Raw genomic sequence first — 15,800 nt, forward strand, 5'->3', positions numbered from 1 at the left:
AAGTATAAAAAGAAAACAATAATTCGATCTATACAGATCTAATATAATCTACCCACTGACCATAGAAATAAAAATTAGTTTCAATCGTTTTAATGACAAATTTACAGTCATAACTGTTGACTTTGATTTATAAGAAATATTTACTGAAGTGCTTAATTTTCAATTAACTATCAAAATATAAACTAGAAACTAAAAATATACACTTGTAATCAAAAATAAGTCCTATGAACCCGGTAATATCAAAATACCTATACAAAAATATGCACTAAAAATGTTGAGTATTTTATCACAAGCATTATGAAATGTACTGTGTACTTATTAAGCATATGATAAAGTTAACCAGAAAAAATATGCAAATGTATAAAAGTCCTTGCTCTAGAAATTATTAAATGAAACAATTCAGTTTTATAAGTAGAAAAAAAGCCTATATCAAAAAAAAAAAGTCAACAAAATAACAAGATTTCAAACGGTAAATAACATGAAATTATAATTTACAGTTTTTTTTTTATTTAAATATAAAATAACAATAATACACACACGTGCAAATGTTCTATTACACGTTAAAATGTTCTATTTTTATCTATGAATACAACATTTGTCACACAAAAATAAAAGGGCTATTACTGGTAAAAGACATTTAATTGTTTTTATAAAATAATTTACGTGTTTACTAAAATTAATTATTTTTACAAGTTAAGATTTGTTTTTAAAAAATGAAAAATTGAATATCATTCTATATTTTTGTACAGAAAATTTATTATTCATTACACACATTTAAATGGAGTGTTTTTTTATTAACGTATATTTAAGAGCGTAACAGACTCATATATAATAATATAAAAAGTTTATTTGTATCAATTTGAAAATAGTCGAATGACATTACTCACCCCCTAATACACCACTGATATAATTGTAGTCATTCAAAAATGTTGTAAATAATTGTTCGAATGTATGATGATTAAAATTGAATATAATTACAAGTAGTTTTAGAAAAATCTAAAATTATTATTTTTAACATACCTAATATAACGTATTATATTATAATAATTAATAGTTTCTATTGTTGTATATAAATAGTACTATATCTTTAATAAAAATTGTCTTGACAACATAATTTGTTTTACGATTATAAGTATAATTTTTATGCGGAATTGTGATTTTTAACAGTGTTTTTAAATGAAAGTTTAATTAAATACACACAACGCAATTTATTGTATTAAATATTATAAAAATATATGTTGCATGTCTTGGATTTAAAATATGTACCATGTATCAACATAGTATATATAAATACTTTTGTTATTACAATAATATTTATATATTATTATGTGATGGAAGAAATTGAAACAATTAAAAAAAAATCGTTTCAAATTGTTGTGGCGTACACATATTTATCATTGCTAATTATTACTAATGTGTATGTTAAATACTACCTTGTATATGGTTAATAACGGTAATCAATATAACCAAGTAACCATGAATTTTGTCTGCCTCTTGCTGTGACATAACCAACATAAGATTTAAGTTTCAGTAAAAGACATTTACTGACAGCTATTGACTGAAACAACTTTAAAAACATTAGGCTCTCTATCTACCCCTCCCAACAAAAGGTGTCAATTTTTGTCACATTATTTATACAATAATATTACTATATACAATATCAGCGTTCGATGTGCTTCCTGAATGCGAAATAAAAAAAAAATTCTCTGCTAAAATTTTCAAAAAATATCACGAACGAATTTGATTGATTAGGTCATTTATTTTTTGAAAGTATATTATATATGTATGTAACTATTTAGATTTTTCGTTAAAAAATATATATATTGGTTTTTGTGGTTGTCGACATCTGGTCGATCGAATGAGTGATGATGCCTCTAATTTTAACTCTTCATTATCAAACCACTGCAGATTAACAAAATAATCGTTGAAAGCAGGTGAAATATTTATCAGATGGACACAGTGACGTAAAATATATTATAGTGTAGTTGTTAGCGGCGACAATATTGTTATCGCTAATATATATAATATCGATATTAAATTTTAAATACATACAATTAACAGGCGCTCTCAATAGCAAATATTTTCGGAATATGGTCACCGAAATAATTATTATAATAATATCAATTCGATTGTCTGACCATTTTTTATATATACCTATTTTATACTACGTTATTTAATTGAGTTGTAGCTGATTGGATTTCGATTTTTCAACAATTATGTAGAGAATTGTTTTAGCTTTCTATATTTTATACAACTTTCCAATATTGCTTGACATTGTTATCATAAAAACTTTAATGTTTTATTTTTATATTTTTAAAAGGCAACTTGTATTTTTGTTTGAATACTCTAAAGTAAAAATTTGTTTTTTAATTTCTATGCAAAAACACAAATATTAAATGAATCGTTAATTATTAAGTCTAAATTTTAGTCTTGATGAACCATTCCACATCACTTTAAAAAATTATTTGTTATCTAATATTATTTTATTAAAATTATACATATATTGATAAAATCAAATAAATAAAAAACCAAAAATTAATTCATAACCGTTGAATTAAAATTAAACTAATTATATATTATTCGCAGAAAGTTACACATTTTTTGTGTGATTTAAAAATATTTTATAGTCATCTTGGAAATGATGTGTCAAAGTTTCTATTAAAATTCCACTACCCCCGCTTTTGGTGTAATCGATACAAATATGCACGTATCTTCCAAATGACTTAATTTAATTAAATTTAACTAAGTTATTAATTATAATACTAAAACGTTAATATTTATTTTTCTGATAATATTCGCGTACAACACCTCCGAACTAATGGTTTATTCACTAGGTATATGTATTTTAAGTCAAAACTTTGAAGGGTAGCTTATGATAATCTAATAACGGGTAAGAAACGGAATTTAGGTACATCTGCACTTGTGAATTCCGTAGTTTTTACTTTTTACTAGCCAAAACTAAAAATAACTGTGTGAAAAAAAACAAATACTTAATACGTTTAATCCAAATAATATACATCAACATTTATAAAATAATAAATAATACTATTTGGATGTCAACGGATTGAAAATCAAAATAGAATCACCTAGCTAAATGAAACAAATATTGACCGTTATTGGTTAATGGTTCACCTATGTAAAACGTGTGATGAACTGCAGAAAAATTATTCAAACTAATAACTAGCCAAGACGATTTCGTGAATCTCGATTCAAACTTTGATCTTCAGTAAATTTCACAAATTTCTCGATCTCTATGTATAATAAACAATATATTACTGCACAATTGAGGATTATTACACTCATTACGTATCAACTGCGTCAACCGCGATAATATTATATCACGCGGCTGAAATACGCGAACCGTATATAAATTGGTCAGATTATTTTTTATAACGATAGGAACTGCTAAAGATATAATTTTTTTTTTTGTATTCTCTTCGTTCAGTCGTAAAAACACACACAGACTTGTTAAAAGTATACGATCGCATATATAAATGCCCCCGCGGGGTTATGGTTCTTATTTGAAATGGACGCGAATACGCCGCGATTAATATAAGTACCTAACGTTTTATAATTTATATCATACCCGAAAAAGGAAATAAAATTTCGGGGCAAATAAACGTTTCGTTTTTAATGAAATTCATTACCGTCTGTAGAGTATCAAATAATTATACAGCGCATAAAACGTCGCATAAAATCGATTATATTGTGCGTATTATCCATCATTCAGACAGATCTTTTGCAATAAGAATATTTTAGAAATACCAACATAAATGTAAGTGTATGCTGTCTTACATATTATACAAAAATTAAAATATTCTCCATTAAAAAAAAAAGAGAAATATTTTCTATTCAATTGTGTATTCTATCTCACATACTTAATCTTGGCCCGTGCTATCCGTAAGTTATATATACAGTTATATACATATCAACTGTGTACACTGTACAATGTTTAAAAAGTCTTAATTATAAACAATCATAAGTCCCATTATGAACAACAAAAATGAAAGAAAGAAGTATGGAAAAAATATAATGAATTTATGATTATTAATATTACATTTATATAATATATTATAAGTTGTAATTAAGGGATTCTAACACTTACCCTGTTTTTCATCTTGAAATTTAATATCTATACGTATAATTTAAAATATTTAAGAATGGAATGTATGGAAGATAAAATATACGAAATTTTATTTTACACTTTATAGAGATAATTTATTAAATTATAATCCACCTATGCTGCTATGTCGATTTTTAAATAATATTATGTTGCTTTCATATTATCATTAATTTAATTAATTAATTAATCATATGAGATTTCGATTCTTTCTATAATATGTTACTATAAAACTTTATTAAAAAGCATTATTTTATGTTATTTAAAATTTTTAACTGAGCGATAAATGTATATGATGAAGATATTGGAGTGTTTGTATTGACGGATTCTATAAATAGTAAATAGTAATTAATTTAAATATACGTTGAGTAGGATTCAATGATACCTACTCAGAACTTTCTGATATACGAAATATAGGTACTTTGATAACATCATTAAATAGTATAGGTTAGATAAATTATACTAATCACAAGATTCAGCCAACCGCAGGTTATTATTTTTTGGAAAACTTGATTTGTGTTATTGCGGTTGAATGTTAAGTTACTATTCTATTAAAACCACCATGTCACGACGATGTTTATTTGTGGTTTTAATATTCTAGGTTAAAATACATAAAAATCTTGTTAACATAAAATTATTAGTTGTAATGTAACTTAAATAAAATGTGATATTATCAGCAATAACTGGAATAAAAATAAGATTTTTCATAAGTAGTTTAATAATTAATTGACAAATTATATTATCTAACCTAACATAACCTATTGTTAACAATAAGTATTTAGACAATCTATTAAAAACTATAATAATTATTCAAATAGTATATTTAGTTATAGATTATAATATATTTTAGATTCTAAACGGAGTGATAAATGTATTGATTCTACAATGACGTGCGTTTATTATTATTTATTTTTTTTTATGTCTGTGTACAACGTAACTAGTCAAAATAATGCTTCAATTTCAAACTTTGAGGTTAGTTTCCGATAGAAAATTTAATTTCCTTGGTACATTATAGAGGTCAAAAGTAAGAATTTTCTAATAGTTTTCAAAAAAAATCGAGAAAAACAAAAATAAGTGACGGAAAAACGGGAATTTTTACGCAAAACCAGTTTTCGACCAAATTAATTTTTTATATGGTTGTAACTCAAAAACTAATCACTGTAAATACTTGAAATTTTCACCACATGTTTATATTATTTTTATTAATACATAGCTAAATTTTCAAAATATTTTGACTTCTTTGAGCTATTTATAAACAACTTAAATTTTCGATTTTTCTAAACATTTTTTTTTTAAGTGTCAATAAAATTTTTTTGGCCCAGTCAAAATACTTGAAAATGTCATACAAAGTTCTTCTTAACCTTTTCCTATAGTGATTAAAAAATTATAAGAATACATAGGCACATTTTTTTTTTGTTAGCATTTGAAACTCAAATGTTGACAAAAATTCGTCAAAACCATGAATATTTGCAAATTATTTTATAGGTATAATTCATAAAAATTTTTGTATAAGTAGCTAAGAGTTGAAAATTCAATACAAGATTTTTCATAAGTTTAGCTTACAATTAAATTTTGGTATATTCAGTCCATTAAAACATAAACTACCTTTTTCACCAACCACTGGAAATTATATCCTAGGCTGACAAATTATCTTCGTTCAAAATCGTTTTTCGTAAACAATGATACCTATCATTAGATTCAAATTTAACACTCCTATAATATATAATAATGATCCACACGTCACCTAATGTACAACAGAGCGGTACCCACTTACCTGCTTTTTAATATTGTTGACGTTTTTGATCACAGTTGCTTTACACAAGAAACTGGTCTAACTCGCGCGTCGGTTGAGTTGGAATACTATAAGTATTTCAGCTCAATGGTATAGTAGGTTAGATAACCTATACTCTATAGTGTAAATTGTTTGATAACTTGAATTGACCAATCGAAGAGTAATGTTTCAACGGTTACATGAATACAGCAGAAGTGAAATAACGCTTTTAAAAAGGGGTTCATAACACAAATGTTACTACTATCTTTCGTAATGCGTTCTTTTGAACATTCCTAGTCATATATAACCAACTGGGCACAACCATTACCATATTATCCTACCAATATATTATTGTCGCTATTTATCAGTGAACAGTCTAACTAGAATGTAACAACACGGCAAAAAATTGAATATATTCAACTTTGTGATATTCATGATATTGTATTGAATAAGATACGATTGCATTTTTACAACTACAATTTGTAAGCCAATTAGAAAAAAAAATTTTACACAGCACAACGATATTTTTACTCTCCTTAAAAACGTCGAGATACGCAGCTGAATGGTAAAACTACAGATATAAATTATATTTATCTGTACTCTGTATGTAATACTCTGACAAGGCGACGGTATACGAGCTGTACACCCAATAGCCTTAAATAATATCGTAAATGGACTCGTACGACTGGCAACCGCGATATTTTACGTCAAACATTAGACGTACGTCAGTCGGTATTACATCGTTAAACGAGTCTGACGATCGCGTGCATGTATTTTCCACAAACTATTTTCTGAAAATACTGTTTTCTCGTCACCATCTGCGAGTGCGTGTAATTTATTTTAATATAATAATGGCGTTATGTAGTGTGACAAAATTCTGCAAAAATAAGTGTTGTGCGAGTGTATTTGGAACATCTACACTTCCAGCGATGTAAGAAATCTTATATTATACATTAATGTGATCAAATGGACCAAGAACAGGCTTACGCCAGGTTATGCCATGTCCGGAGCGGAGTAACTAGGTAAGACATACATCAGTCACCTATATATTTTATTTACATGTTCTTTGTACATAAAGGGATAATAACTAGACAGCTTATTATTCATATTATAGTTTAGCCTCTCTTCGACAGTAATTTTAAATTATTATATGATTACAATATGATGCAACAAACACAAAATATGAGTTTATAAAATCCAGCTATTAATATCTTGTTGAAAATAACTGCTGTAAGACTACGGATTTATTTATATTTTACCAACATCTAGTTTTTTTTTTTTTAATTTCATTAAATTTACATAACTTATGTAATTAGCTAAAGTGAAATCAATGGTTAAGTTAGAATTTGGCGGTCAAACTAAGTTTTGAAGACTATGAAATATCGTATTTATGTTTAGACACGATAACTACAACTTCGGCATCACTTCAGAAACTATAATACGTAAAAGTACCAATATAAGTTTATCCACTGACTATAGAAACTACGCGTCTTTTAATCTATAGCCTATACTATAATAAACCATATAAATTCTAACATATACAGTTCATTTAATATTATTTTTATTTTTGGTGTTAATTAAAAAATAAAGTTTTCGTAAAACTAAAAAACCACTAGTCCAGCGATTTGTTTGTCCAAAAGTTTCTATTCTTATCAGATATCTGCAGAATTAATGCGAGTGATCACTGTATTTGTATATACTCCTCACAGTCCATGAACAATTATTTTTATAGCAAAATACAGTTTTGTCTGTTCAACCTTTATGAGTTTAGGACTGTATAGTATATGTATATTTACTATATTTTATATATTATTACGATATATTCGAGTAATTGCGTACTAGTGTGGAACGTATGACAACCTTTTGTAAGTATATAACAAATAATAAATTTAATATGATGTATTATTTTACATTATTATGAAGTCGCTTTGTATTATTCGTTCATCATACAGACCATATCGTGATTATCTATCACGTGTTAAAATTTGAATTTAATGTAAAAAATAATAATTGTGTTATCAATGGGTGAATCCTCTCATCAAATTGTTCACATAAGTAACTACTATCTCATATTCTCATTGTTCCTAAACAAACAGATTATAATTATATCATATAAACAATAAAAAAAAATATACACTCTAACCTAATACACTCTATGCATTAGTTCTGCATCAGTGTTATACATGATTGTAGTAAACAACAATGTGTTATCGGATATAAAGCAAATTCCACGATGTGAAAAAAAGAATGGATCAAACTGGACATGCGAGTATAATAAGTAATAACTAATCATGTTATGTGTTGCAACTTAATAAAAAATATAATTTTAATAGAGCAAATTATGGATTCCTAACAAGATTGTTCAATAACCTAAATTGGTCATACGTATTATTTGAATGTAGTGATGAGAATTTGGCAATAGATACATTTTATGAATTAGTTTTCACCATTCTTGTTAATGTTGTTCCAAAAATAGTTCTATGTAAATTGAATTCTTCAAATTAATTTTCTGAAAAATTAATATTTGTTATTCTTAAAAAAATTAATTTCATAAGAAATTTAAAAAAAAAGGTTTATCATCTATCTATATAATACATTTTCTGAAATAAGAGTTTTGTGCAAAGTTTTATCAAAATGTTGTTACTCAAACTATTTTTGAAATGTATACAATGTAATAGTTTAATATCTTTAAAATATTTTTAGTAATACATCCATCTTTTTTTTAATCAAAGAAAATTTGTTTATATTATAAAAATATCTCATAATATCCATATCCTACCCCGTCTTGTGAAAAAAATTATGAGCAGCAACAAACTTCATAATATATAAATATATACTTTTATACGTATAAGACGTATATTATAAAGAAAATACTAACGTTTAACCGGATTTAACGAAAAATTGTATGGGCTCCAACCAATGGGACCAGCATAATTTAAAGAAAATAAAACTTGAACCTTAAACCTTATATCTTAAACTGCTTGCACTTTTCTGAGAGTTTTGAATATTCCTATATATATATATATATATATTATGGCGATGAAAATTCCAAACGATCCATCGATCCAAAGTTCAAATAATTCAGTTTCAAAATCCGTGTTTGAGATAGTATCCGTAATTCGAATTTACGTTACTTTGGGTTTTTTTTTTTTTTTTTTAATAATCAATTTCATATGAATACAAAAATAATGTTGTCGATAAACAATAATAGTTAAAAAATTTACAAATAAAACGTATGGCTTATATTGAAATTAGGAAACATAATAAAAAATTTATTGAATATTTTAAAATATTATTTGTCTAACACAATATTTATGTAAGTACTTACTGGGTACAAATTTGTAATTTAATATATATAAAAATTAATATTCATTACGCTATAAAAAAAATATATATATCCTGAACCCAATTTTATGGAAAATTTAAAGATTATTTAAACACTTGAAATATAAAAGTACCAACTATTTCCGATCGATAGATACGTGGTATTTTTTCATAGCCCACAAAAAAGTATTGATATAGAAGAAAACATCGTTGTTAAACAACATATCTTTATTTTTTCTCGGAACATTAAACAATATGCTCAAATTATTGCAAGTTAAATGTATACAAAACTTTTTTCGCGTATTATGATTTATGATAATAAATTATAATACTTCTCTTAATACATTGAAATATGGGTCGTCGAATCTCATGAATTTTTAGTTAGTTTCACAATAAAAAAAATATTAAATATAAGAAATTATGTCAACAGAATAATTATTATATTTTATCGGATATTTATAAGTAATAGATAAAAACTACAACAGTGTGATAGACTATAGAGGCAATATACAACAATTAGTTGGGATAATTTTTCTTAACTAAACAATTACATTATATTGATATGGTATAATTTACTAATGGAAAACGCAACAATAAATATTATCTAGTTTGTTCTGAAATAGTTGTGTTTTTATTATATGGTCCTTTTTCGTTATAAATTTCAACGATATTTTTGACCCATAGCGCGGGAAAAAAAGTCGTCTATTACTACACGCAACGCTTTTTAAAAGTTAATATTTTCTACTTTAAAACAATCGCGTTAAAAGCTTTTAAAACGAATTGTTATTAATATTTATATATAGCGATGGATGAAAAATAATGATTTTTCTTTTGCACTGTCTGATAATATATACTCTTAAAATGGTACATACGCTAGGTTACCACACCCTTGAACTTTTTTATGATTTGAAGATTAAGGATATATAATTCTCGAATATGACGTAGGTATAAACATATATAATTCAACAATATTCATTCAATATTTCTATGATTTGAAATATATTTTTTTATTATAAACTTTTTTAAAGACACTTTAATTTTTATAGTAAAAAAAAAAGGATAGATCAAAAGTATAAATTTACACAAAAATAAAAAATACAGCAATAACATACACAGCAAGGGGAGGCCATCCAGTAAACCCAACATAAAATATTTTTTTTATTTAAAGATTATTTTTGTAAATTTATTATAAATGCTTATTTAACCGTTAACCATTTAATATAATCTCAATGTCATTTTCAGTTAATTCAAAAAGCAGAATTCCCAGGAAGTGATTTGGATGCAAGTTCACAGTAACTAAAGATTTTGAATGAATCTATAAATTTAAGTGAAATTTTTATAATGATTTAAGACTAACTGATTTACTGACTCTACCAGTATACTTAAGAAAATAATAAACAAATTAAGAAAAAATGAAAATCTTTAACATCTAACAAAAGTATTCTCACGAGTTTTTCTTACAGCAACTAAAAATTATTGGACAATACAATTTTTTTTTTTTTTGGAAATTGTTTAAATTTAAAATGTTGATAAAATTCAAACAACGAAATGTTCAATAATCATTTTAATTATTTTAGTTGAAATTTCTTTTAATTTTTATACCTATCTAATAGATTTGAAACTATAAACTAGGTTTTATTGAAAATAACTCAAAAACAGTTGTGAACTAGTCAGTACCATGATAATTTTTTTTATGTATAAACATTTAAAAGCTTTTTTAGTTAAACAGTGGTTATATATTGTACAAAAAACTTGATAATTATTTATTATTTATTCTACAAAATATGCATTGCTGTTTTTGATTAACAAAGAAAAAACATAGATACTATAAATTGTAGTAGTTAAAGTATGATAATTTTTTTCTTGACACATGTACTTTATCTAATATATAATTAATTAAGCATTTTTCTATTCATCTTAAAATTGACAAAAAACTCTTTAAAAAAATTGTTGTTGGAAAAAATGTACAATAAAATTGTTATAACTACTATTGGTTTTATGTTTTATATGGTAATGATTTGATGAAACTATTTTTTGTTATTGTAATAAAATATAATTCGTTGATGAAATTCATCAAAATCATAAATTAATTTTCTTCGTATTCATTTATATATAATATAGTCAATAACGATAGATATAATACAATAGTATTAATATACAACAGTGCCACTCCCCCGATTTTTCTTTTTTCATTTAATATTCAAAAAAAAAGAGTACAATAAAAATATTATATAATATATTATAGGTATTGCAGGATAATACTTATAACTTAATATAGCGTAAGTGACTTAAAAGAGAAACCATACACAAACGACACTATAGGAAAATTTTTTTTAACTCAACGAGATTTTAATAAAACTACATTCTCGGTACCATATATGTTATTACGTAATAAACTTAAAAAATAAAATGCACTTGTTGTGCGTGTTTAATGTACATACAAAATGGGGGCATCGCCGACGGGAGATTAAACGATTTCGCAACATCTCGAGAAAACTTTGTTCCACACAAAATACTTCATACTTGCGCATTAAGCCACCTACGTTAATTAAACATTTATGTACAATTGTACAAGTATAAGTCGTCGTCTTTATATTGTATTTATAAATAATTATTATAATAATGGGTTTACGGTTAATCTTTATTTTTAATTTATAGTCATCCTATGATATGAACAAGACATTGCAATAACAATATATAAAACACGCCATATTATAATCTTAAACGTATTTACATGCTATTATGAGTAGATTGTTAGATAAATATTGATATGAATATTTATCAAAAACCTAGAGTAATAACCATTAGTATAACCAAGAAGAGAAACAAATTTTAGAAAAAAATACAATCAGCCCTACAATAGCTGCAATCATACCATTGGACTTTATTTAAACCGATAAAATTGTGTTGTTCGACAACAAAATAAAAACAATATGAACATTAAAAAAACTAAAAAATTATAATGTACTTAATATATATTAATAGTATATTATATATATGTGTATATTAAATACACAATTAATGTGTTTATAATAGCATAGTGAAACCATGTAAATTCAATTTACATAACGATAGTTAATGACATTGGATGGATAATAGTAATTATAATATTATATCGTCCACAAAATATTCCTTACTTCTTGCAGTAGTTACTATAGTTAAGTGCAATAGTGTAGTAGAAGATAAACCGATTTGTATAAATTATTCTTATTATAATTTATATTGATCACACAAGCAAACACAATAATAACATATTTCTTTTGGTTTTACACTCTCGATATTCTCGTCAACTGATCATCATTCATATACTATAATATATCCGGTAAGAATTTTTATCAACATAATTTATTATATTTAAAAACAAACCCTAATTTCTAATAATTTGTCATGTTTTCATTTTTATTGCGTATTTTTAATTATTAGAAACAAGATAAGTCAACTACTATAAAGATTTATTTTATTTATGTATAACTTACCAACGAATAGTTTAAAATAATTTTTTCCTAAATATTTTTCCCTAATTAGGTGTTATAAATATTAATTAAAATAGTCGATTTTATAATACTCTATCATTTATATACTGTTTATTGTTGGTATTTTTAGTTTTTTACATACTTCATAATTTATTCCACAATGACAAGAAAGAATAAATGTAACTTTTACGTATATTATATCCTTATAATTTTTACTATACACAATAACATCAATGATTTATTTTAAAATATAATTTATTTTGATCATTTTACGGTATTTACAAGAAAATTGTAATTCATTTTTCAGTTTATAAATTGATATAATATAGAAAATATGTATAGTATAAAATATAAATATATATTATTATAATAATTAAATACTTCCTAATAATATAATAAATGCAATATTTTGAAAAAAAATTATTTCAACTTATCATAATACTCAAAATAAAATATATATTTTAATAACTTTGTATATATAAATAAACATATTATGATCATAAAATATTCTTAGTGATAAAGAATGACGGTTACTCTGGCATCTTCGCTCGGAATCATTTTTAAGTATGATACGTATAATTGAATTCAAATTTAACACACCCATAATTGTAATTTAGTAGACATACATCTAATATATAGCAGAATGGTATTTAGTTGTCTACCTTTGTTTATTTCAAATTCTTTACAAATTGAAATACACAAACGTTTTAAATTTTAAAAAAATCATTTTTTTTAATAACTCTTTTTAAAGTCGAGAGGTATGAAGTCAAAAATGTGGAAAAGTCGATATCAAGTTTAATACAATAGATACATTTGGAATGAAAACATCTAACAAAAACAGAAAATCATCACTTCTGATCCCTTAAATATATGAAATAACAGATTCTATACACTATTTCAATTTTTATTTGTGAGTTTTTAGCACAAAAAATTAATTTATGACGTGTTGACAACGCCACAATATGATTACATCAATTTAAATTTTATATTAAAATAACATTTTTATAAATCGTGATTCATTGTGAGTAGGTAATTATGTTTATAAAATGAAGTGTATTTGAATAGTATTTATTTATAGCGTGTCTGTTGAGCCGAACTGAGAAAAATGGAACAATATAAAATATTAATAAAAGATGATTTAAATACTTAAATTATATAGATTTTTGATGTTACTGATAGTATTTACTATTTATTCATAATATCTGTTATTATTAATTTAATGGTAATAGTTTTTATTTAGGTGATTTCTAAAATAAAATTTTTAATGTCCATGGTTCATTGTTTTATAATTTTTAAGTCATATGATAAATGCATTAGATTAGTTAAAAATTTCAAATCAGTTAATTTAAATAATTTTATAAAGTACAGAATACATTATTTTGTAAGGAAAAATCATTAAGCTTTAAGTAATACTTGTTTCTTTTTTAAATCATTGTTTTTATTTTATCTAAGAAAAATTACTTAAGCCATAATTTTAACTGTTAAAATATCAACAAAATATATTTTAGTAAAATGCTTGAATTATTATTTCAATCATTAAAATTAGTATTGTTTTTACTTCCATTGTAATTATTAATTTAACAAATTTAATTTAAATGATCAATTTTTGATCACATTTTTGAGTAATTTTCTTCATGTTTTCACATAAAATCCATAATGTTATCTGTGATAAACGTTCGTTCATGATTTATAATTTATTAGATTTGATAATTCGAAAAAATAAAAATGTCTAAGATAATTTTCATTATATTTTTAGACATACTGCAAAACCCAAACATTGAGTGTTTCGATCACAATTAAAGTAGCAGCTCTTTTTTTAAACATCACATTGGACATTCTTAATAGCTTTTAAACGAATAACTTATTTTTTTCTTAAAAATTCAATATAATATAATATAATATTATATTATATATCATTTAGTGGTTCTCGTTTTTTAGGTATTTTTTAAAGTAAAAAAAAGAAAGTGAATTATTAAATTATAGAGTATCTTCATTTGTATAATTTCAGCAATTATACAAGCGATCGATTAACCTGTCAAATTAATAAAAAAAATAAGATAATGAATTTAATAACATTTTACGGCAATAAATTAATCTAAGAGTGGTTAAATGAGTTTTTCGGCATCTCAATGATATCCACTTTACTTGACATAAGTTTTAATGAGTGACAAGACTGCAGGAATTAAATTTCTTGGAATTTGACTTTCTGGTACACTATGCTGTCAGTAAAATTAATTTGTTCGCGTGATAAATACATACATAACAACTAATATTGGAGTCCGGGAAAAATGTATATTTAATTATGAATAGCGACTGTACATGAAACATCTATGGCTATATGCATATATAATATATATGTAGCATTGTAGTCGCATAAAGCCAATTGCGGTGGTTGGGTAGTTGGATGGTTGCATTTCGGTAATGTTTGGTGAGTGGGAATGGTCTTTGGGTAGACAACAGTGGTGGTATGGTGATGGTGGTGGTAGTAGTGGGCCTGAAGCGGAGAATTGTCTACAAAAGGTCCAAACTTACCAAAGGATATTAAATTACCCAAAGGAATTTCCCACTGCGTTCAGTCATTCACTCTCTTTATCTCTCCATCTCTCTCTAACACTCTAACTATCTTTCTCTCGTACCCACGAGGACATTCTGTTTCTCACTTTTCTTTTCCTTTTTATCTATTTGTCCGTCCGTCTGCGAGAGTATACACTCCAAATATCCTGTTTTCCGCCAGTTGACAAGGACAAGGTTCATTGTTTTACACGGGAAAATATCCTTAGAGGTTTTATAACACCCCGCGTGTCAAGTCACCCTGATCGTTTCCATTTCCACACCCCTACGGCGGCCAACACCGTCAAAAATACCCGTAGCCGCAACCACTATCAACCACCACCTTGGTGTGTATATATATAATATATATATATATATATAATGTTGTACATGTACAGTGTACACGTATATTTCTGCGCATAACGAGGCCCTGGAGAGCCGCACGTACTCGTGAACTAGGCCCGCGAATAGCAATAATTTTTATAGCTCACGACGAATAAGGCAGACAAAATTGTGCAACGAACGGTCAGCGCAGTTTTACAATGAGTTTCTGTGTATATTA

The 15,800-nt window shown here is 25.3% G+C and overlaps 1 protein-coding gene across 1 annotated transcript in view; it reads left to right on the forward strand.

Annotated features, from left to right (window-relative positions):
* Nucleotides 1–6,625: 6,625 nt before the first annotated feature.
* LOC114132735 (L-xylulose reductase-like) overlaps nucleotides 6,626–15,800 on the forward strand; it is a 34,488-nt gene continuing 25,313 nt past the window's right edge. The window contains exon 1 of the mRNA XM_027998281.2: nucleotides 6,626–6,913. The gene's annotated coding sequence lies outside the window, so the exon portion shown is untranslated. The remainder of the gene's footprint in view (nucleotides 6,914–15,800) is intronic.

This window comes from Aphis gossypii, chromosome 2 (genome assembly GCF_020184175.1).
Source record: "Aphis gossypii isolate Hap1 chromosome 2, ASM2018417v2, whole genome shotgun sequence".
NCBI classification, from domain to species: Eukaryota; Metazoa; Arthropoda; class Insecta; order Hemiptera; family Aphididae; genus Aphis; species Aphis gossypii.